Source organism: Lontra canadensis, unplaced genomic scaffold (genome assembly GCF_010015895.1).
Source record: "Lontra canadensis isolate GAN:19392208 unplaced genomic scaffold, GSC_riverotter_1.0 scaffold63, whole genome shotgun sequence".
Classification (NCBI taxonomy): Eukaryota; Metazoa; Chordata; class Mammalia; order Carnivora; family Mustelidae; genus Lontra; species Lontra canadensis.
In genome coordinates, this window is record NW_022631057.1 from 9,679,479 (window position 1) to 9,703,179 (window position 23,701).

The following is a 23,701-nucleotide window of genomic DNA, read 5'->3' on the forward strand; positions in this document are numbered from 1 at the left end:
CCAGGCTGGTCTACCTCTGTCCATAGCTGGAGGCCTGCCCAACTGGGCCACTGACCCCGGAGAGCCCAGGAGAAAGTGCTGGAGGCCAGCATGCTGGAGCAGGGGAGAAATCTGGTAGATTAGGACCCGTTTGCTGTTAGGAATCAAGTCAGCCTTTCCCACAGTGGTGAGCCTGGGTCTTTTTTGATAACCAGAGTGTCTCCTGTGCCTGTACTCCAGGAGTTAGCGCTGCTTGGAAGCAGGGGAATGGCCACGATGCCTTCTAGAGAAGCCTTTGACCAAGGGTCATGGGGTAGAATCTTGGAGGCCGTGCCCTGACACTTGATATTTATTTCTCAGCATGAATGGAATCCATGCTCATGGTAAAAATGTTGAGAAATGTAGGGAAGAAGAAAGATGGTAAAGTCACCAGTAATTCTACCACCTACAGATAACTAGTGTTAACATTTTGGTGTTCCAGAAAATTTTTCCACATGTACCTCTCTATATATCTGTATCTATAAATATATATATATATATATATATAGATAGATAGATAAAAATATAATTTTTACATGGTGAGAGCACGTGTGGCTCTCTATCCCACTTTATTTACTTACTGTATTATAAGTATTTCCCTATGTCAATAAGAGCTGTTTTGTAAGAATTTTATGAGGGTAAAATATTGGATTGTCCCTTCATTCATCTTGTAGGTCTCAGCTAACACAGTCCCTCCTCCGGGAGGGTGTCTCTGACCCCCTCTCCCCCTGGACCGGGCCAGTCTCCTCTGTTAGGTACTCAGGCTGCCTCTACTTCTCCCCAGTCGCTCATGGTCTAGGTGGTTTTCCTGAGCTTGCTAAACAGCAAGAGGACCAGGACCCCATCTGTGTATGTATCCCCTGTGCCTGACCCAGAGTAGGCATGCCAGACACTTGTTTTGAATAAATGAATTTTACGTTTTATTTATTCATTCTTACATTTTTGGCCGTTTGGATTGTTACTGATTTTGTATTATCGCAATTAACTCTACAAGGGTGCTCACAGTTTACATCGTTTGTGCGGTCAGGGCCAAGTCCAGAGCCCTGGGTGTGCATCAGGAATTTTAAATGGGGTTAAATATTTCCCGTCTTTACTCCACCTCTCCCCACTCCTCTGGCCCAACTCCACAGACACTGCGGATCCCCAGAGTGTGTCTCGTACTCCTCTGCCCATTTGCTCTTCCGGGCTAGGCAGGGCAGGACTGGCGGGCCCGGCCTCCTTCTCATTGCCTCGTCTCTATTCCTGGAGGCCTGGACATCCTGTTTCTTTGCCTCTTGGTGAGGAGAGCAGTCCTCTGGGGAGAGGTTCGGAACGTGGCACTTCCTAGTTGGCCCCATTTGGCAGGGTGGGCACAGAGCAGAGAGGAAGGAGGACGGAGAGTTCCTTGGGCTACGTGAATTACCTCTTCAGCCTCAGCTTCCTTACTCCAGCCCAGAGGAGGCTGCCAGCTGCTGTAGAACAAAGAAGGGGCTGGTGGGTTGTGATGGGATGGGGGAGGAAGAGATGGGGGGGAGGATGGGTCTTGGCACTCATGCACCCTTGGAGATACCGGCTTGGGGGTGGGCAGGGAGGTGGAGGCACTGGCAAAGGCCTTCCCTGAGCCCAGAGAAGTGGAGAAGAGGCACTTTCTCCTGCATCGCTCCTCACCCTGGGGGTTTTACCCCTAGTAGAGGCAGAAGGTCAGAGAGATGGTGACTTCCACAGACCTACTTCATAAACTGACATTGAGCCCCTGCTGTGTCCCAGGCACTTTGCAGGCCTTGCACCTGCAGACACAAAGATGAGCGGGCTGGTCCTGTCTCTTCTCCATCTGGAAGCTCTTAGCCACTGTCAACATTGTGGATTCCTGCGGGGCAAGGTGGCCGAGGACCAACTCCCAACCTGCCTGTGGTGGGACTGGGGGTGTCAGGAGAGACTCCGTTAAGAAGGTGCCATCTGAGCAGAACCTTAGAGGAGAGGGGCTATGCCGGGAAGCCATCAGAACATTCACGCAGAGGAAATATTTAGAGCAAAGGTCCTAGGGAAGGAATGTACCTGAAGGGTTTGGGGACTGGCAAGGAGGTCTGTGCAGCTGGGGTGGAGTGAGAAAGCTGGAGAATTGTCCAAGACAGGACTGGAGAGATAATGACCTCCTGGCTTGGGGCCTGCTGGAAGGACACTGGCTTTTATTCTGAGGGAGGTGGGAACCATTGCAGGGTTTAGAGCAAAGGAGCCACATGATTTGACTTGGGTTTTAAAGGCTTCTTCTACTGCTGTGTTGAGAAGGCACTGTAGGGGAAAGCAGGGGTCTCATTAATTAGTGCAGTAATGGCTCGAGGGAAGTGGCCTGAATCAGAATGGCGCCCAGCGGGTGGTGAAAAGTGGTTCATTCTGGCTGTGCATTTCCAAATTTTACTTTTTATTGAGGTAAAATGTTTATATAGTGAAATGCTTAAGTCTTAAGCGTATACCTTGATACATTCTTGCATGTAGGTGTATCTATGTAACCAGCACCCCATCAGTATTTGCAACTTTTTCAGCACTCTGGAAGGTTCCTTTGGGTCCCGCCCATATCCTCGGAAAGGTCACCGCTATTCTGACCTTCATCCCGATGGACTCATTTTGCCTGATCTTGAACTTCTACAAAGGGAATCCAGTAGTATGTTCTCTTTTGTGTCTGGCTTCTGAAGCTTAAAATTACATCTGAGATTCATCCCTGTTATTGAACGAAACAGTAGGACTTTTTCTGTTGTTTGTTGGATGGCTTGTGGTTTTTCTTCTCATTGCTAGAATTCCATTGTATGAATGTACGATGATTTGTTCACATTCTGGATGTATTTTGAAGAGCCAAGGAATTTGTTTATGGACTAGATGTGGGATGGGAGAGAAAGAAGAGTCAAGCATGACCAGACTTTCAGTCCTAAGCCACTGGCAGGCTGGAGTTGGCATTATTTGAGGCGGGAAGGGCTGCTGGGCGGTATGGGTTTTGTGAGCCATGAGGTTCAGATTCAGACACATTGAATTTGGGGTGTCTGTCGAATAGCTCTGGAATGTTGAGCGGGAGGTTGGATGGATACGCAAGGGTGGAGTTCAGATGAGAGATGCAGGCTGGGGATATAAACTCGAGAACCATTGCAGGTCGATGGTGTATGTGTCTCCAAGGAACCTTGATGAGATCTTCAGAAGCAAAGTACAGATGGGGAAGAGACGAGGCCTGAGCACTGAGAGGCAGACGAAAGAGGAAAACCCAGAGCTCCGAGTGAGTGCTTGGAAAGTATGTCAAGGAGAAGCAAGGGATTGGCTGCTGCAAATGGCTGCCCATGGGTCCAGGGAGATGAGGCCTGAGAATTACCAGTGAATTTGGCAAGAGCAATGTCATGGAGTGGTGGGAGCAGAAAGCCTGGCTAGAGAAAGCTCAAGAGAGAAGAGGGAGGAATTGAAGGCAGTTAATGTAGGTTACTCTTTTGAAGAATTTTGTTATGAAGGGAACAAAGCAATGGGGCAGAAGCCACTGGGAGAAGTGGGAACAGGGTACTTTGTTTTGTGCTGTTTTCTAAGATTGGAGGGACATTAGTACATTTGTGTGCTGATGACTAACCACCCAGCAGAAACCGCAAAACTAACATTGGAGCCAAGGAGAGGATTTTGGGGTTGATGGCTTTGGTTTGGCCGGCAGGGTCAGGACCCACACAGAGGGGCTGCCTTAGAGATGCTCGGAGGTCCTCAATCAGGCAGGAAGTCAGAGTATGTGGGTGCAGACGCTGGGAGGTGAAGCTCTCTTCTGCGTGTTTCAGCTTTCTCCCGGAAGTGGGAAGCAAGGTCACTGGCTGGGAGGGAGGATACAAGAGGAGGTGGGAGGAGGCGGGAGGAGGCGGGAGGGAGAGTAGCAAGTGTGGAATAATTTTCTGGAAGTGGGGGAGGGACTAGACTTGGGAAGTGGACTATAATCGGGGACGGCATGAAGAGCCCACCTGAAGTTCAAGGTGATGAATCTGAGGGGAGAGTCCAGTGGCGTGGTTGTGTGCTTATCACAGCCATGTTCAGCTGGGCTGACGCAGGCATGGGAGAAGGTGGAGAGTTCATTCCTGCATCACCGAGAAAGGCCAGATTCTGGCTCAGGCACTAGGTGTCTCATCATGGTCATGGTCAAGGAGTGGGCCCCGGTCCACACTGGTGGAGGGAGCGAGCCAGCACACCGATAAGCGAGTGGTGGCTACAATCAGAACTTGAGGAGAATTCAAGGAACGTGACCATCGTGCTCTTCTCTGCGGCTGGCTCTGGCATCTCCAAACCCCGATTCAGTGTCTAAGGAAACCCACAGGTGCCTGAGGACTTAAGTAGAGCCGTGTAGGCCCTGTGGTTCATGGTCAAGAGTTTGGATTTTATTCTAAGTGCGCAATGAAGCCACTGAGTGCTTTCAGCAGGAATGACATAATCTCAATTACATTTTTAAAGGTCAGAATTCGTCAACAAAATATTAGCAAATCAAATCCAGTGATAGATAAAAAGGATAATACATCACAGCCAAATAGGGTTTACTGCATTCTTGCAAGGGTGGTATAACATTGAAAAAACTCCATCAGTGTATTCAGCACATTAACATGAAAAGGTCACTCTGCCTGCTGTGTGGGGGATGGGTTGGAGGGGGCAAGAGAAGACTGGAAGAGCTCATGGTTATAGGCGGGGGTGGGGGCAGGCAGGGAGCCCAGGAGGCAGTGGAGGTGGAAGGAACTGGAAAGAGTTAGGGTGTGTTAGAGTTAGAACCAAATGGGAATGGACAGGGTGTGCAAGGCAGGAGAAGGGGTCAAGTGTTGCTGCCACGTTTATGATTGAAGCCATTGGATAGATGGTGGTGCGGATTCTGGAGAGAGGGTGGGAAAGGAAGAAACTGGAGGGAGATTCAAGCCCTAGTAGGTACTCAGGTCCTCCGGTCATCTTCTCTCTCGCGCTCCTTTCCCAGCTTCTGCTCCTTCATGGAGTCCAGGACCTGGGCCCTTTCTTCCGCCCGACAGCCTTTAGGAAGGATCCGCTCAAATATCCAGCCAGCTTCCTGGGTGGCTCCAGCTGCTGCTTCTACTGTCTTCCTACCTTGCTTCTTAGGAGGCTGTTGGCTTTCTTAGGCTGGAACAACCGTAACAAGGACGTGTGGCTTTGGGCTCCCTAAATCTTCCAGAAGGAGACAGCAGAGTTGGGGGTTCTTCTTTCCTGCCAGGCTCCATTCAGAACGAGACGCAGTGGCTTCGGGGATAGCTGAGGCCCCCAAGTCCCTGCCCATCCTTGGTGTCCCTCGGTGGCACTGTCCCCAGACTCTCTGTGTCCCTCCAGAGCCTCCTTTCCCACCCACATCGCTGCAACCCACCCGGCCTGGCACTGAGGATTGTGCTGATCCCCTGTGTGGTGGCCGTCCCTCCTCCACCCTACAACAGGGTCCCCCTGCACAGCCGCGGTGGGGTGCTGAGCAGTGCAGTTTCCACCAAGGCAGCAGAGAGGACAGACGGTCAGGAAACAGTGAACCAGTGTCAGCTCTGGCCCCGCCCTGATGGGCAGAGCAGGGGGGACCTGGGCTGCTCAGAGAAGCCCCGTCTGTCCTTCTACGAAGAAGCCTCGTGCAGCAGAGACTGCTTTGCGGGGCAGTTGGCACAGTGGGCACAGGCACCGAAGACCAGACCTCGCGGCGGGCAGCATGCAGCCTGATCTCAGAGGCCACCAGGCTCCGATACTCCCCTCTCTTCCCTGAGGAGGGGCCCAGACTACAGCAAGACAAGTGCCTCTTCTCAGTTCTTTTTTCGCCTGTCCTTCCGGAACCAGGAGCTCCGAGGCACACCCACCCAGCTGGAACGGGAACTCACCAGGCAATGATTCTCTGGCGGGCGCAAGAGGGGGTCTGTTTGCAAAAATCTACCCCAGATATCTTAATGATCCCCTTTTCAGGCAGGCGTCTCTCGCCCTGCTTCACGGAGACACATCAGTGGAATGAAGGGTGACAGCAGTGTCCCCATGCCGATGGTGCCGGCATGGTGGGCTCTGCCACTTTGGAGCGCTTACTTAACCTTTCTGAGCTTCTATTTCCTCTTCTGCCAAAGAGGCTTCTTAATACTTCCTTCCAGTGGTCATCAGGAGGCCTAGAGATGAGCTGGGTTAAGACTGACGCATAGTAGGCACTCAGGGAGCGGGGGCGTTTCCTATTGTCTGATAATCCTGACTCGATTTCCATCCACAGCTCCCTGTTATGTGACTGCTGGGGTCCCACTGGGCTCAGGTCCGTGTCAAATGGGTGCCGCTGCCAGTGAGGGCAGGACGTGGTTCTCTCCTTCGGTCTTGCTCATTGTATCCCAGTACCTAACACATGCACCCCTGCCTCCTGGTAGGCAGCTGAGTCAGTGTCTGTCCCTGGAAGGAACGAGGGAATGCTCGCTCGCATGGAGGGAGGAGGCCTCCGTGGGCCAGATGGAGTGGCCGGCTTGGGAAGAAGTCAGTCGGATCTTTCATGTTCATCCACAGAGGGCAAAGGCAGGTAGTGGAGCGTGAAGGGTTATTTCATGAAAACATTCCCGAGAGATCAGAAGGTGTGGGGGGGCCGGGGTGCGGAGGGGTGAAAGGTCTCACGCAAGCTTCCCTGCACGTTGCAGGGAGAATCCTGGTGTCTGGACCCAGCCTGGCTCCCTCTGGTCCCCATGCTTCTGTTTCTATGAGGGAGGGTATGAGCAGCCTCTCCTGAGCCTTCCTTGTCCTCCTGAGAGGCCTGGCATCTATCCATCGGATGGAGCTGAAGCAAGGGCTCCCCTGGGGGGCGGCGGCTCCGTAACTGCTCTCTGCGGGGGCGGGGAGCATTCCGAGTGTTTGGGGACTCACAGTGCCCAGCAGACACACCTACCAAGGAGTAAACACAGCTCCCAACCCCCCACGTCCTGGGCTCCCAGGGCTGCCTTGATGACAGTGGCCCAGGGAGGGCTGGGGAGAGACACAGACACCATTCAGAGCGGCTGTGTCAGGTCCCAGGGGGGAGGCGGGGGTGGGGGGCTGACAGTCTGGGAGTGAGCCAGCGAGCCAGCGAGGGCTGGGGAGGCTCTTAGCGGGGTGTGTGCGTGCATTCACACGTGCACATCTGGGTGTGTGCTTGTGTGTGAGTGTGTGTGTGTATGTGTAGAGGGTTATAGCTTTTTCTTTTTCTTTTTCTTTTTCTTTTTGCAAATAAAAAATAATATCCTGGAGGGTCTGGAAGCCCTTCCATTTGACCCTGCTTGCTCTCCCCAAACCCCACCCAGCTCTCCCTCTCTGAGGCCCAGACAAGTGTCCCAGCACAGCTGGTCTCTTTAGTGTTTGTGGCTCCCCCAAACCCCAGTCCTCATGCCCCGTCCCCCACCATGAATCCTCCTTGACATAAGAACACAGGTTATGGGTTCAAGTCAACAAGTGTTTTCTGACAACATAGATCCCGTCCTCAAGGGCCCAGACCCACAGTCTGCTCAGCTTTCGTGTGGTGAGACATGGTTTACCAGCTGCCACGTAGCAAGAGGCCTGAGCCGGCCTGGCCTGCACCCTGGCACACAAAGCCAAGGTCACTCCCCCAGCCAGGATGCTCAGCCCCACACCGCCTTGTACCTGGGCTCAAAACCCACTTTCCCTGTCTCTAGGCCACTCACTTCTTACCCTGTGCATCCTCGGAGTGGAGAAGAAGGATAAACAAAGGGGGTTTAACATGTAAGACCACGATTAAACACACACACACACACAAACACCCCAGGAAGCTATTTTCTTCTCTTCTCTTGTCTAACTCCTACTTCTTCTTTAATGCTCAGCTCGGATGAGACCTCCTCCAGGAAGCCTTCTTTGATCTGCCTTCATGTTCCCACAGTTCCTCAAGGGCTTCAAACACAGCCCTTGTCAAATTGCGTGGAGGTAATCTCCCTCACTTGCCCCTGAGCAGTTTATGTGTGTGTGTGCATGTGGGTTGGGGGGGGGCCAGCCTATTCCTCCCTGTCTCCGTAGTGCCCAGTGTGCTTTCTGCCCATTTTTGATATCTGACGACTGGCACAGTGAATCAGTGAATGAATGGTAATAGTAGCAAGTGATTCTTGAGTACCTAATATGTGCTAGGCCTTGTGCTAAATGCTTTATATGGACTCCCTTCGTTTAGAGTGTACGCAAGAGGCGGGTGCGGAGGGAGAGAGACTGGGCTCTCTTATTGAAATCTATGCACAATTTTATGAAGAGTGCTAACAGTGTTTGCCGTGAGTAGTATAATATAGCCCTAATGTCCGTGGTTTCTGAGAAGCTGAGGTTCAGCAAGGTTGGACAATGTGAGTTCAGGCATATAACGGCTAAGTATAACCAGAATTGCTGAGTTAACATCTGAATGGATGAGTGAAAAGATCTGTATTTGAGCCCGGACTCCAACATTTATTCTGGGTGATTTGGGGCAAATCACGTCCCTCTTTGGGTCTCAGTTTTCCCATCTATAAAATGGGCCTAATTCCAGTCCCAACTGCAAGGAGTTCTCTGTGAGGCAGTGTTCTTGTTCTTGGAATGGGATGGGAGAACGGCTTCACTGTTCGGGGATCTGTTGGTCCTGGGGAGTATGGGGGGGAGGGAGGAGTTTCTGTGACCCTCAGCCCCAGCCCAAGTCTGCTCTCTGGCCTGTAGTTCCAAGTGCTGCCCGGGGGGTGGCCTGGCGGCCTGGCACGGAGGTAGCAGAAGGAGCCGATGTGTTCTACAGGGTTGCAGGTGCGTGAGGGGAGCAGAGACCCAAGGGCCAGATGGAGCTGCCACGAGGAAGTGGGGAGGGTCAGGAAGTGGGTGCTGCCACACGCCAGGCAGGGGAGCCAAGTTTGCCTTGGAAGCTGATGTTTAAAGAGAAAGCTCTTCCCTCTTGGGTGTCAGGCCGTGCTGTCTACCACCTGCTGGAGCTGTCGACAGCTCCCGGCTCCAGCCTGCTCCCCGGGCAGGAGCATGAGGGTCGGGGAATGGAGGCTGCATCCCATCAAGACTTCCTGGGGCCACCGAGGTGGGGAGGTGTGCCTTGAGGTTGGCGGGGAAGGACTTGACAGTGACTTGTGTCTGCAGGCTGCTGCGGGACTTTCACGCCTCAGTGAGGGGGCAGGCCCCCCGGGGGGGGGCTACTGTTCGTGCTCGAGAGTTCCTAGGGGTGGGGGGCGGTTACCTGCACAGGAGAGAGTGTCTGCTCCCGCTGCTGGAATCATGTAGGCAAGGAAGGGCCTTCTCTGTGCCCCACTCTTCCTGTTGGAACGTGGCCCGTGCCAGAGCTCAGTCCACAGGCAAGCCTTGAAGAAAAAAAAATGTTCTAGCAAAACACCTGTGAGGAGAATCCAGGCCAGGGAGCCTTCTCCCAAACCAGGGGAGGCTGGGAGAGACGTGATTTCCCCATCTGGCCAGTACAGAGGGAGGCTGGCGGCTGGGAACCAGGAGGCCAGATCTCGGGGCCTGGTCTGGCACTGGGACAAACAATCTCCCCTCGCCCCACGGGACCTGCATCTCCACTGGTAGAGAGCTCACGGCCCCCCACTTCCCCGCCAGGCTGGCCGTACTGGTCTCCCAGTCTGGCCTCTGCTACTTCCGTAATCTGACCTTAGCCAAACTCTGAGCCTCAGTCACTACGGATGAAAATGGAACAGTAACCAGTGCACAAGATTGTCTGTTGTTAGACATGAAAAGGGACGATTAAGCCCAGCATCTCCCTGCAGGATCGTGGGGCTCGTTCTTCCCTTTCCTGCTGTTTGGTGGGAGGGAGGGAGATGGATGGATAATGGTGTGTGTGTGTGTGTGTGTGTGTGTGTGTGTGTGTGCGTGTGTTTCTTCGTCCTCGGTGCAGTTGGGGTGGGCAGCTGACATTATCTGCCTGTGGGGCTTAAGGGCGTCCTCTGGGTGCATGCCGAGGTCTGGCGTTGGTGAGCTGGGTCTTGGGGAAGTGGCCGGGTGGCAGGGCTGGGAGGTGCCGGAAGCCCTACAGGCAGGTAAGGTTGTGTCCCATCCCATTCTGGATCCAGAGCCTTGGGCACCTCCCTTCCTGCTCCAGGCTCCTCCCCTGTACTCTGGCTAGAGCCTGGAGGGTTCCCTGGAAGGGGTGTTGGGGTGTGGACTACCCGCTCAGTGTCCGGAGCATCACCCAGAACCTTCTTGGGCAACATATGTAATTTTCTGCCAGGCTGAGATCAGCATCATTTTACACGTGAATACGGTGCTGGGGAGGTAAAGTCACTTGAAAATGGTTGCCCGGCTCATGAATAGCAAAAGCGGATGTCGTTGCTGATACCCCACTTGCCACTGCCACTGTCCTCGGGGATTTCCAGACCGGGGACCCTGACCAGCTTCGGGGATTTCCAGACCAGCCCTGACCGTCCTCAGGGGGCTTCGAGCCTGAGATGGGCACAGAGCGCAAGGTTTCGCAGATGGTGAGAGAAATCAGCACGGGCTGAGCTATGATGGCCGAGGCTTCTGGGGCAGGGACTGCCAGTGGGTACAGGCCTGGCCTGCTGCCTGGTTTCCTCTAGGCTCTGCCTGTTTTCTCGCAAGCCCCCGGGCCTGCGTGTGCTCAGACATTTGTGCAGTTGCTTCAATCACAAGGGCAGGGAAGCTAAATCCGGAGGTGTTGCCAGCACCATGGCAGCAGAAACGATCCCACACAGTCCACGGAGGTGAGAGTGGTGGAGGTGGGCTAGAGAGGTAGCCCGGCGGGCCCTTGGCTGGGCGCAGTGAGGGGCTTGGAAGGACCTTCTCTGCCACCCATAGGTAGAGGGGGCATCCTGTAAAGAGGCCTGGGCTTCAGGCTCAGGGCTTCAGGCTCAGCTCAGACCCCAAGTGGCCTTGGGCACTCATCAAATCTTGCTGGGCCTTAGTTTTCCAATCTGCAAATTGGCAATAATCCGCTCTTTGTTTACCTGGCGAGCTGATGTTTGCAACAAGTTGGATCACTGGCTGGGAAGCACTTTGCAAGCCGTGCTGGGCTGTGTTGTTACCACATTGCCAAGATGGGGAACTTCTCTCCCCTCCTTCTCCTCTAGTGCTGGCTCCTGGCCTTTTCTCTCCCTGAACAGTGGAGGTAGACATCCGTTAAGAGAAACAGGTCACGCAAGTGGATTTGCAAGGGACCTGGCAGGGGTCTCTGTTCCTCTTTCCTGTAGGATCCAAGACAATGCTTTTCCTTTCTGTGGCCTCCTGAGTCAGCCTCTCCCCAAACAAAGGTGAGGAAGGCTACTTTTGCACCAGATATTGTGCTGCGTGCCCCTGGGTCCTGCCCCTCACGCATACTCTAGTCCGAGGAGCTCAGACAATATGGGACACTAAGGACTGAGAGATGTTAGTCCCTGTCCTCATCTCCCTCACAGTCTCCTGGAACGTCAATGTGTGAAACACAAAACACCGCCTTTGGAGGCAGCCAACCTGAACTTGGGCGATCACTCCGTCTCCTGGGATGACTGCGGGAAAGGAAGGAGAGACTGTGCGCAAACCTCGGTGTCAGATGGTGACAAGGGGCACAGTGGGGGCTGGGCTGGAAAGATTTCAGCTCCATTTTACAGATGCGGAAAGGAAATTCCGATGCTGCGGGGTGGGTCCATCTGCTAATGCGGCAGGTTTGAACCTGACCCCAGGCCAGACCCTCCACTGCCTGTCAAGTGCCTGCTAGCGCTGTGTTGCCCGGAGCTTCTTGCTCCCTGGCCAACCAGGGTGACTCCGTTGGAGACGTGGGGACCCACGTGGAGGTCCGGGGAGGGAGAGGTGTGGGTGGTCAGGCCTCTGCAAGATTTCAGTGTTGGGGGCCCTGAAGGAGGACCTTCCAGACTGCCCAGATTTGTCGGTGTTGGTAGCAGGGAAGCCACTTCAGGGCAGCTCCAGCCCCGCCTCCCTCACCCCCGCGCTGTGGTGCCAGTCCTGACTGCTTCTTGGCTGGCTGAGTCCCCAAGGCCCATTACCGCCAGCTCTCTGCATTTTCTTTTTCCAGCTCCCAGCACGGCACTTTGAAGTTTTCGTGAATGGTAGATGGGGAAAAAAAAAAAAAAAAGAGGCTTTGATTTAATAAGCTTCCTCCTCCCCCACACGCATCATAATGTGAGATTCCCCCATCCAGGGTCATGGCAGATGTGAGTGATTTAGAGGGTTTTGCAGAAGTGGGAGGGCCTGAAAATGAGTTTATCGATCAGCCCTCAGAGCAGCTGCCTCGCCAGACCCCTGCATGGGGACGCTGCCAACGACTCAGCCTGCTCTGTTCTCCCGGTGCAGTGAAGCCGACAGGGGTGCAGGCCAGCTCCCTGCAGAGCAAGAGAACACGCTGTTCGCAACCTCCGCCCAGGGCTGGCAGTGAGGAGAAGGGCTGGTCTTGTAGCAGGAGGAAGTGTGGTTAGACTCTTGCTAGAACTACCTTATTACATGGCTTGAATGTACCAGGGGTCGGGGATGGAGGAAGGACCTGAGGGTCCTGTAGGTCTTATGGAAGGTGCCCGATCTGTGTGCGCTGGGAGCAAGCTCCTGTACCTGCCTGCAGGGATGGTGTGAAGAGGAGAGGGGAGACTCAGCGGACCTCTGACCCTCCTTCCGACTTTATCCACATTTAAAGTGATAATTGATAGCATCCGATGAGTACCTACCATGCCTGTAACTGTTCTCTATTCATTGCATTTGTTCCTTATTCCTTCCTCCTGCCTATTCTTTTTCTGCTTCTTCTGGTTTTAACTGAGCATCGTATGTGAATCCATTTTCCTTCCGCAATTATTATTGGGCGCCTAATGTGTGCCGGGCACTGTGGCCGCTGCTAGGACTACAGCACTGAACCACACCTGTGTCCTGCTCTCGGGGTACTGGCAGTTTCGTGCTTGAGACGAAAGCAAAGAGTTCAACTTGTCGTCCCACGTGGGGAGGAGGAGAGCATCAGACTCCAGCCATGACCCAGGAGATCCAACATCCTTCCTCCTGCCACCTGCCATCCTGGGGATGGGAATCTAGGCCCTCCCTGCATCACACACACACATACACACACACACCCCTGCCACTGGGCGAGACTTCCACTGCATCAGGCCCCCACTGCCAACCCCCAGCTCATTTCCGTGGCTGGGGCAGAATAGAGGGGGCAGAATAGAGAGGGCAGGGGCGCCTGGGTGGCTCAGTGGGTTAAGCCGCTGCCTTCGGCTCGGGTCATGATCTCAGGGTCCTGGGATCAAGCCCCGCATCGGGCTCTCTGCTCAGCAGGGAGCCTGCTTCCTCCTCTCTCTCTGCCTGCCTTTCTGCCTGCTTGTGATGACCTCTCTGTCAAATAAATAAATAAAATCTTAAAAAAAAAAAAAAAGAATAGAGAGGGCGACCAGAGCCGATGCATGGAGGGTGCTCAGAGGAGTGTGGGACCAGGGCTCCTGTACGCTGCTGTCTGGGCGGCTGCTGATCTGGAAGGACTGGAGCCTGGGCTGGGCCTGGCCCTGACTTGGCCTTATAGGGCTGGGTGAGTGTGCACGCGTGCAGTGAGACATGAGGCAAACCAAACAACAGGAGACACCTGGGAGCAACCGCTGGGAAGTGCTGGTGTTCTGACCGCTGTTATTGTTAGCGGGTTTGGGCACCAAACTCCACTGACCTGGGCGTCGGTGGGAAGAAGGGCCAGGACCTGGGAGCACATGCAACTTCTTCCAGGCCTGAAGAGCTAAGTACCACCTTGGGTTGTGAGGCAGCAGGAGGGACTGAAGTTAGACCCAGGAAGGACTTCCTGATAGATGAGGAGATGCTCCAGAGTGGAGGCCTGATGGTGGGAGTGGACTCTTTGGAAAGATTTCCAAGGTGGAGAATTCCCTCTGTCCTCATACATCCTACCATCTGTAACATCTTTTCTAGAAGAGAGGGTACGATTTTAGGAAGGCCCAAAGGCCCAGGTAACAAACACAGAGAAAGAACCCATGCCCCCTGAGAACAGTTGCCCTCCTCCCCCTCCCAGGGGGAGCATCCCTGTCTCCTAGGCCAGGGAAGGTCTGGAAGGGGCACTGCCTGTCCCTCCAGGCTGGGCGCCTGCGCAGAAGGCCTGCCTCCTGGGTCCCAGCTGGGCTACTGCAGTCTGTGTGGGGTCTCCCTGCTGCGGTGTGACATTATGGTCCCTGGCCCACATAGGCTTTCAGGCCGAAGCTAAGTATCCCGTGGTATCTGACAGGCTGGGAGATACTCAGAAGGGAGGAAGGAGAAAGGGCAGGGGCTCCCCACCCAAGTCAGCCTGCCCTTGTCTCCAGCTTCACACCGGCCGCTGCCCCCGAGAGAGCTTTGCTGGGCTCTGCCAGGGAGAACGCCTTCTCCGGGGCCCTGCGTGGGGTTCTGGGCTGGGCTCAGTGAGCTCCCACACCCCCACCCCAGACAGCTCAGGAACACAGACTCAATCTGAACCAAGGCTGGGTTAGGTGGGAGAGCTGGCCGGAAATTAGAAACTAAAGCCGTGTGACCAGTCCTTCAAAAGGAAACAAGTCAATTTTTTTTTTTTTTTTTTTTTTTTTTTTTTTAATCTGCGCCCTTGCAAATTGTTTTGTATCTCTTTCGGAGCTGACTGTATTTTCCGGCGGAATCAGGGATGTCGTCGGAGCAGTGAGGCGATAAGGTTGGGCACCAGTTGCTATTATGTACCCAGGGCCCCGGCGAGCTGGCACACCAGCCCCGTGGTCACCGTGAGCCTGCCAAGCACGTCTTCTCCAGGCCTTGTGCTGGGGACAGAACTGAGGCTGGAGGGATGGTGACTTGCTCAAGGCCATGAGCTGTCACCTGGAGGAGCCGCAGCGAAAAGTCCTATCTGACTCCCCAGCATGCTTCAGGGGAGGGACTCTCTTCTGGGGACTTGTGGGTGCCTCACAATCACAGCCCCTGGGGCCCCTCCTCCCCAAACTAGGAGAGGAGTTTGGTCCACAGGGCTCTCCTCTCCTTTCTGTTCGCGCCAAGCTCAGCTCTCCCTATAGGATGATCATTCCAGAAGAGGGGAACACGACCTGTAGAGCTTGGGAGACATCTGGTTTAGTCTCACATCATCTCGATGCGGACACGGATACCCCAAAGGGGGGGGTCTCCCCCAGACCTGCTCACTCCCAGTGGGGCCCGGACCAGAACCTGGGTCTCCTGGAGAGAGAGAGACCTTGGAAGAGGTGCTCCAGGGGGGATCTCTCCTGCTTTGGGGGGACCTGGTGTTGCTCCCATGTCAGCAGGCACCCCTCAACGGGCAGCAGGGGCCCCTCTGTGCTCATGGGCCCAGCGAGGTGCGCACATTCCCAGGACCTCCCACACCAGCCCTGCTGATGGGCCAGGGGGACAGGTGGATCCTCAGCCGCCTCTTGGAAGTGACCACTGTCTGCAGAGGCCACAGGGCACTGTGGAATGATCCAGTCAGCTCCCTCTTCCCAGAGGCAGGTCTTTCTGCCTCACTGGAAAAGGAATTTGGCCCTTTTCCTGCCGTGGTCGTCACCGTGAGGCCTCAGTGCACCAGCCACTCACAGGTCATTAAACCCGCAGGCAGACAGGACGGGTTTTCCGTCCCACCCCCCGGAGGAGTCACCTGCGGCAGGTGGGGCTCTTTGGCCTTGGTCTCTGCCACCTTGGCCTTACCTGAGAGTTGGAGAAAATCAAGTCTCAGGGCAGGAAATGGCCGGGAATGCTGAAGTCTGGGCCCGTTTCCCCCCGTTTCCTGATCAGGTCAGACACCCTGCTCAAGGACCCCCCTGTCACTGGGATGTGGGGCTCCCCCTGGCCTTGCCAGAGAGCTGCTTCCCAGTGTGGGGGGGCGGGGTGGAGGAGGAAGGGACATCCTGATTCACTGGGGACCGTGGAAAGAACTGGGGACGGCAGCAGATGTAGTTGGAAGATGTAGCTCCCCCAAATCTGAGGACCCGCTCCCTACACACCGCCTCCACCCTTTGGAGCTCTGAGCACATCCAAAGGCCTCCTTGTAGGGATGAGAGAATGAGCCCAGAGAGCAGAGCACCTGTCGGGGGGAGGGGACGGCCATGCCGGGGTCCCTTTGGCCCGTGAGTCTGGGGGTTGGGCCGGCAACCTTGGCCTTGTTTTAGCCGCTCTCTGCTCAGACTGGCTGCTCCCTTTGGGCAGGCGCTGTGCCCCCCTGTCGGACAGAACCTTCCTTGAGGGCAGGAGCTCGGTTTCTTCTGCTCACTGCCGGATCCGAGGAAGAGGCTCTCTCTCCGAAGCAGGGAGGGGAGGGGAGGGGGTTGGTCCCAGACTCACATACGTGCCCTCGACGGTCTTCCCACCAGGCTGTGGAGTTCATCTGTCCCCAGCAAGCGACCAGGAGCGATTTCCAAGGCCCGCTTACACTAATCACCTAACCAATTTACCCAGGTCTTTCCAGGAGCCCCAAGTGTCTTCTCCTCTTGGCAGACTTTAGGCCGGCCCTGGAGGTGTCAGACTGATTGCCCTCCTGGGGATGGGAGACACTGACAGGGGTGGTAGCCGATGCTGCAGGGTCTGAGGGGGGCAAGACTCCAACAAGCAGGACGATCAGGACCTCCTGCCACCCCCCATCCCCCCACTTCCGGCCCCTGATCCAGACTCCCCTGGGCAACATTACTAGTAAATCTTTGGCCCCTGGAGTGCGCCCAGCGCCGCTGATTGTATCTCGTTTCCTGTTCTCCTTGGGGAGGAAGAATTTCTCTGCAGGAAGTAGTTTAATAGTCTGAAAGCCTTACTGCTCTGGTCTGGAAATCCAGGTTTCCCGTTGCAAGTGGCCCAGATCCTTGATGAAAAGGGAGGCAGGAGGGAGGGCACCCGAGCTCTGTAGTATTGCTTCTTCTCAGACATGGAGGGCGGAGGGCGAGGGAAGGAGAGACAGAGAATTCAGTTCCTGACCCTCCAAACTGCTGGGGTACAGAAACATGCTCCCCGCATCCCGCTCCCTTCTCTCCACTCCAGCCCTCGGCCGGGGCTCTGGCTACATGCCTGGGGAACAGGGCCAGCGGGGCCTGACGACCCAGCCCTGGCCCCGGCAGTCGACAGGACACTTCGTCACCCGTGTCATCCAACAGAGCTGTGTCTACCCTTTTCCAAACTGACCATGTGGCTTCTCTCTCTCTCTCTCTCCCTTCTGAGTCCACGCGGATTTGTTAAGAGTCTGGTCTATTCTCTGCTGTCCCTGGAAGGGAGTCCTTCGTGATGACTACACTTGGCTCTTCCCACTCTGGCCTCACTCCTGAGCCGCTAGGGTCCAACCTGGAGCTCAGGGGTCCCTGAGGTGCTTACACTGGAGGAATTGGTTATGCGGGTGACGACGTATCCTAGAAGCCCGCAGGGATAGTGAGGGAACCCAGAGATTAGCAACAAGGGGAAGTTAGCCCTGGGCTGCAGGACAAAGGGAAGAGCTGGAACCGAGGTGGGACTGCTGGTTGGGAGGGAAGGCCAGGGAGGAGATGTAACAGCTACCCGAGGCAGAGAGAGGGGTGGAAATATCCTGGTTTTCCTCTCCTCCCTCCATGCTCCAATGCCTCCCGTGGCCCTGCTGATACAGCATCTCTGGAGATGCAGCCTGTGAGTCTCAGCCCCTGCTGATGCAGAGCAGCGCAGGGCAAGGAGAGTAGGGCAAGGAGAGTAGGCCGAGGAGGGCCGGCTTCAGGACCAGTATGCTCCAGCCTTGTTCGAACAGTGGCAGAACAGCTGCTATGAGCGCCTTTCTCTGTGTGACTGTTCTCTGTCCACCAGACAGAGTTCTGTAGGGCCTCTCTGTCTTGCCCTTCTCTTTTCTCTGTCAAATGTTTCTTTCTTGCCTAAGTCTCAGGGTCTGCTTATCACCTGATGGCATTCAGAACTTTTCCTGTTCGTAGGAGGCTTTTTGTTCATATTCTCAGGGTCAGCCTGAAAGTCAGTCACCAGCGGTGTCCAGGAAAGAGCCCCTCTTTGAGGCTGTGGCCAGGGAGAGGCCAGCCCTCGGCACTCAGCCAGGCCCTCTGACTGGACGTGATCCTAACTGTGAAAGGGCCCTATTTGTGGGGCACAGGACCCCCCGGGGCCTGAGCACACTCATGGGTCCCATGAGGACTTAGCTTGAGATGGAGACACGGCTTCTCCGGACCATAGGCTGAAAGACTCCAGGGAAGCTGGTTCTGGCCAGGGGCACCTCTGTTGGACCCACAGTGTGCCGGGCAGTGCTGGGCCTGGGCTGCCATGGGTGTGCTGGGGGTGCTGGCTGGCGCTGGCTCATGCTTTCTCATCAGAGGCCCTCGTCAGAGCGGCCTATGTCGCAGGACCTGTGTAGGGCTCCAGTGGTTTCCCAGGTCAGCAGTGGGCTCCCCACAGCTCCCAGCACAGCGGGGAGAGACCCAGGGAACTTTTCTTCTCACCCAGGGCACTGTGATGGCGTCCAGGGTGACGGCTGAGCCTTCTGCCTCTGACCTTCTCTAACTGAGCTGCGACACATTCCTCTTCACTTCTGGTTCCCGAGAGGTGCTCACGGGCTAGGTCCTCAATCAATCGCAAATGATCGAATAAGTCATGTTTACTTATCACGGAATTTTACTTATCATTGAATAGATCATAAGCGGTTGTGTAAGTGGGTGTAAGGATTCCCCTGCCCCTTGCTACACGTACGTGTTTGTTTTTTCAGCAGAAAGAGACGGAGCACTGTTCTCGGCACTGGGGTTGTAGTGGTGAACCAGCAAAATAGAGACCCTGTCCTAAAGGGATCTGGTAGTCCGCTGGAGAGCAACAGATGATCAGTGCAAACCTACATATGGAGAATGAGAGAGAGAGACAGGAAGTGGTCGGCTCTCTCACGACAGTTAAACACGGCACGAGGTACAGAGTGGTGGGGCTGTCTTCGCAGGCCGGTTGGGGAAGCTTCTCTGAGCAGGCAACATCTGAGCTGGGATCTGAATGAGGGGAGAGGAGCAGGAAGGGCAAAGGCCCCCGGGGGGACACAAACGTGGGTCCTGCAGTGTGGTGTGGACCTCGTGGTTGAGGGTGTCAGGGCTCAGAATAAGGGGAGGGGCCCCTTGTGGAGACAGGGGTCCGGGAGACTCAGGCAATGGAATCTCTCTCTACTTGGTGGCCAGGAGCAAAACCTGAGCACCATCTTGATTCCTTCCATCAGCCAGACAGCCAGACTGGGCAGCAAATCCTGTTGGGTCCGTTCCCAAGTGCACCTCAAAGCCGTCCACTGTGCCCCGGCTGCCGCGCCAACTAGAGCGCACCACCTCCTGTCTTGCCTGGATGGCTAAAGTAGCCTACGTGTGGTTGGTTGTCTTCTTTCCCGGCTGCAACACCTTCTCCACAGGGCGGTCCGACTCAGCTTTTATAAACAGAAATTGGAGGATATTACCCCGTGGTTTGCAGTGGCTTCCCTGCTCTTAGAATGTAGCCCTGAACCTTGACTGTGGCCCTCCCAGCCCTAGGTGGCTGTCCCTGACCACAGCTGGGACTGACCCGCCCGACCCTTGTCCTCACCGGCCTCCCCATCGGCTCTCTCCTCCTTGCCGTCCAGCCTCAGTGCCTTCACCTGCTGTATCTTCTGTGTGGAAGGTTCTGACCATCACCGCCCCGCCCCTGCCCCACCCTGCCACGATCTTTGCCTGGGTGGTTCTTGGTGATCATTTAGCGATCAGCTCAGCACATCCTGCCCGGAGAGGCCCCTCGGCTGTCTGCTACTCATACTCTCGGGGGGTCCTATTGATTTCACTCTCTGAAATGATCCTTTATTTGTGGTTACCTCTAGTTCTTGTTCCCCTGCCCCTGGAAAGTTAAACTTTCATGAGGGCCTGTTCTCTTCAGCATTTCTGAACCCTACCTTTACCACTTGGTAAAGGTACCACCTTTACCACCTGGAACCTAAAGGTGTTCAAGGAATATCCGTTTAATGAGTCAAAGGGAGGTACCATATTTGCTTTGTTTCCCCAACACCACTCCCCCGCCCTCCGCCGCCCCCCAATAAACAGGCAGCTCATCAGCAGAGCAGTCCAGGGTCTGTGAAGAGGTCAGACCTGAGGGAGGAGGGAGGCTTCCAGGCAGGTCTGATGGCATCTTAAGAACTGGTCAGTCCAGGGAGCTCGCCGTGGCTCCCCGCCACTCTGAGACCACACCCTCCAAACCCCTTCACCCCATCCCATTGGAGTGCCCGAGCTGGGTCCAGCCCGGGGTTTGGACTTGGACAGATCTGAACCTTAGCAATTCTGTCTCTATCTCTTTCTGGCTAAGGGACCTTGGGCAGGTCTCATAATCTGAGTCTCAGTTACTATAATTAGAAAATGAAAATAATAATTATAATAATACCTAACTCACGGGGCTACCTTTAGTCAGTGCCAGGCTCATGGAAAGTATTAGTAAATATTAGCTCTGGTTAGCATTATTGTTGTCATTACTACTGATCAGTTAGCTGTTATTTTTCTTTCTGTTTAAAGATTTGTTTATTTGAGAGAGGGAGCAGGCACATGAGTGGGGGGGAGGGGGAGAGGGAGAGACAGAATCTCAAGCAGATTCCCTGCTGAGCACAGAGCCTGCCCGGGGCCTCGATCTCACAACCCTGAGATCAAGACCTGAGCCAAAACCACGAGTCAGACACTCAACTGACTGAGCCCCCCAGACCCCCCAGGTAGCTGTTATTTTTCAAGGCCCTTCCTGCCACCTTAGCCTTCAGAACCTCCCTCCCGCCGTCCAGGTACTTGGTCTGCATGTTATCACCACCGTCAGGACCGTGACTCCAGTACTCTGGAGTGAGTACTGTCTTGGCTTTCAGAAACAACACACGGGGTGGGGGGCACTTCTCAACCCGAAGGAACATCTCACCCATGGTGGGTTCCAAGCACTGTGAGGGAGACACTGGAGACGATGGGGCTGGTTCCCTGAGGAGCGGCCCGCCCTGCTTGCTCCTGAGGACAGCCGTCTCTCTGGCTCATTCCCAGCACAGCCCCGGGGGTGGTGAGGCCTCGGACCCCAGCTTGGGAGGGAGAGCCCGAGCATTGGAGATGCATTCAACATGCCCCACCCCCATCACCACCCCCCGCCCCAGGACTTGCAGCCTCTGCTTCTCTTTCCCACACGTGGGGAGAGGTGAGTTTCTCCCTGGCCCTGGGGCGCAGCCCTTCCTGTGGGAGCCTGCCCCACCTCAGCTGAGGTCGTGGGTCCAGCCCTTTCCCACCATGGAGAAAATAGCAAGAAAAACAGATGAGAACTGATACCCTAAGCTGCAGGTCTGCTGGGACCCGGCCCTGGAGGAGCCCCAGGAAAGCTTTAACCTTGGGGCTCTAGGCTGTCAGGAAGGGCGACGGGAGGAGGGCAGTGGGGGCCTCCCCAGTAAGACGCTGCCTCCTCCCTCCCTTGCACCTGGGTCAGTGTCAAGAACACGTCTTCTCTCAGTGGGTCATCGCCGCTCAGACGTGGGTCCTGGGCAGCCTCCCCCCACCCCCAGTCCTCAGGCTGGACGGCAGCACGAGGTCACCTTGTCCACTCCCTTCCCCCATCTCTCGGCACACCCTCTTTGAACAGGGTCTGGATGTTCCCATTTTAAAGCTCTTAGGAAAGGGACATTCCCAATCTGCCAACCATCCCATATCTAAGTGACTCACGATGAGCCTGGTGCCCGGGAGGAGCTGGTCTTGGAGTCAGGAGACCTGGGTCATTTGGGGCCATTTCTGGGCCCGGGGTTCCTAATCTGTGAGGTGGTAATCCTGTTAGGTGCTGCATCACGGGGTGGTTACGGGGATGACCTGAGGCACGAATGTAAAGGGCTTTGTGAACAATAAACGTGATGTAAATCATACGTGTGATGGGCGGGGATGGGAGGGAGGGCAGAGGCCTGGCCTCTACCCTTCCTTCTGCAGCTGCAGCCTGATTAGCTGCTGAGGTTCACCTGGAGACCTGCCCCCCGCCCCCATGACAGCCGTGGCAGGGTCCCTCAGCCCTGTCTCTCGGCAGACTGATCGCCGCTCCTACGGTCTTGGCCCATACATTCACCCAGAGCTGCTTTCACTCTAGGATGTGTGGGGGGCACCTTGAGACCATCACTACCAAGCCCTGAGCCAGATATTTGCAGAGCTGTTGGGCCGTGTTGGCCGAGCATCTAGAGATGCTGGAGGTTTTCCAAGTGTGAGTGTTACTGGGGGTTTGGAGGGGTAGGGGCTCTGGCACAGGAACATCCGTGGGCTGTTCACAGACTTTGTCGCTTATGTTTTCTCATCTGATCCTTAGTCTCTGAAGCGGGGTCCGCTGTCTCGTTGAGAGCTGATCGAGTAGGTTACAGGTTGATCTCCAGCGTGCGCACCAGGCCGGCCTTCCTGCCGGGGATCCGAGAGGCGGGAATGGGATTCCGTTCCAAGATAGCAAGGATTAGGTGTAAGAAAACGGAAAGACACACACGTGAACTGGGTGCTTTTGAGGTACCTTGGTGCTTTGGGGGGCACAAGGACCCCATGATCACAAAGCAGAGGAGGGGCCCCAGTGAGGTCTTGGGCTTCTCTAGGTTCCTCCTTTCCCCACTGGAATGATGAGGAGATTGGAAAAGAGGTTCCGTGATCCCTTCTAGTTCTTGCTTCCTTGATGGGGATCTGGTTTCTCCCACCACCCCTGCCAAGGCATGCCCCTCCGCATCCCTGTAAAGCCTTTCTGGAGCAGTGGGGGCTTTGGTGGGTGGACAGATGTCCAGGGTAACATCATCGCTGTGAGGAAGAAAGCCCCTGATCCTGCAGCCCAGGACAGAAGAAACCAGAGTCAGAGGGAGGCTTTGCCTTCACCCCCATGGGTCTCAGTCGCGGCTTACAGGCTCAGGGGGCGCTCCCTCCAGAAGCTGCACTGGAAAATAACAACTGGGCAAGCGACCGCACTGAGCCGACTCCTCGGCGCAGAGCCGGGCAGGCCCCAGCCCCTGGCACTTGCTCCAGGGCAGTGTCTGGGCAGAAGATGTGCTGGCCGCTGGCTGCACTGGCTTAAAGGGAAGTGCAGGGCTCCCAGGACATTGTGTCGTCCGCCTCTTCACCCAAAATGGGAGTGCGGAGAGCCTGGGATCTGTTCTTACTCCAGGTGCAGGGAGCAGTGCCGGCACAGAAGGCACCCGTGTTTGGTGCTCTGCTGAGCAAATGTACCCACGTGTGCGTGCGTGTGAGTACCTGGGTGGCCACAAAAGCTCCGTGAGCATTAGGTATCTTTCTGAGAATAATTCTTCCATTAGCTTGGGGACGCAGAGCTGGTGCATGAGCAGACGCCCTCAGGAGATGAGCACTGTGCTGTGATTGGGAAGGGGAAGGGGAGGTAAGCTGGGAAGGGGAAATGGGGACACTGGTGGGGCAGGGCCGGAAGGAGGAAGCTGTGGAAGGCTTTTTGGCCTAAGTGGAAGAGGGCTTCACCAATGATCTGGCTGTTTTGGGTCAGCGTGGCTCAGGAAAGTGCTGCCACCTTCCATGGGGCCTTGAGCAGCTCACGTGATACTTTCAACCCCCACTTCGTCCTCTGTCAAGGCTTTCCTACCTTGCAAGGACCGTCACACAGCAAGGATGAGGGGACCAATAGCTATGTGCCGGGCACATGTGACTGAGTTTTACTCTGGTGATTTTATTGGTACTTCTGCAGGAGGTCCTTTATTATTTTCCGTGATGATTTTTATCTTGATTTTTTTGTTCTTCATGATTTTTACGTGAACCAGGTTTCCCATCTGCTGCAGGCGGGATGGCCAGGGTGTCGCAAGCTCTGGCCCAAATCGTAGATCCTGAAGTCTTGGACCTCTAGCCAAACCCTAACTCCCCTCTCCCTGGGCCCT

General features: G+C 55.3%; 1 protein-coding gene across 2 annotated transcripts in view; it reads left to right on the forward strand.

Annotated features, from left to right (window-relative positions):
• The window catches only part of ADORA1 (adenosine A1 receptor), a 31,503-nt gene that overhangs the window by 5,710 nt on the left and 2,092 nt on the right, over positions 1 to 23,701 (forward strand). The gene's annotated exons all lie outside the window — the stretch shown is intronic.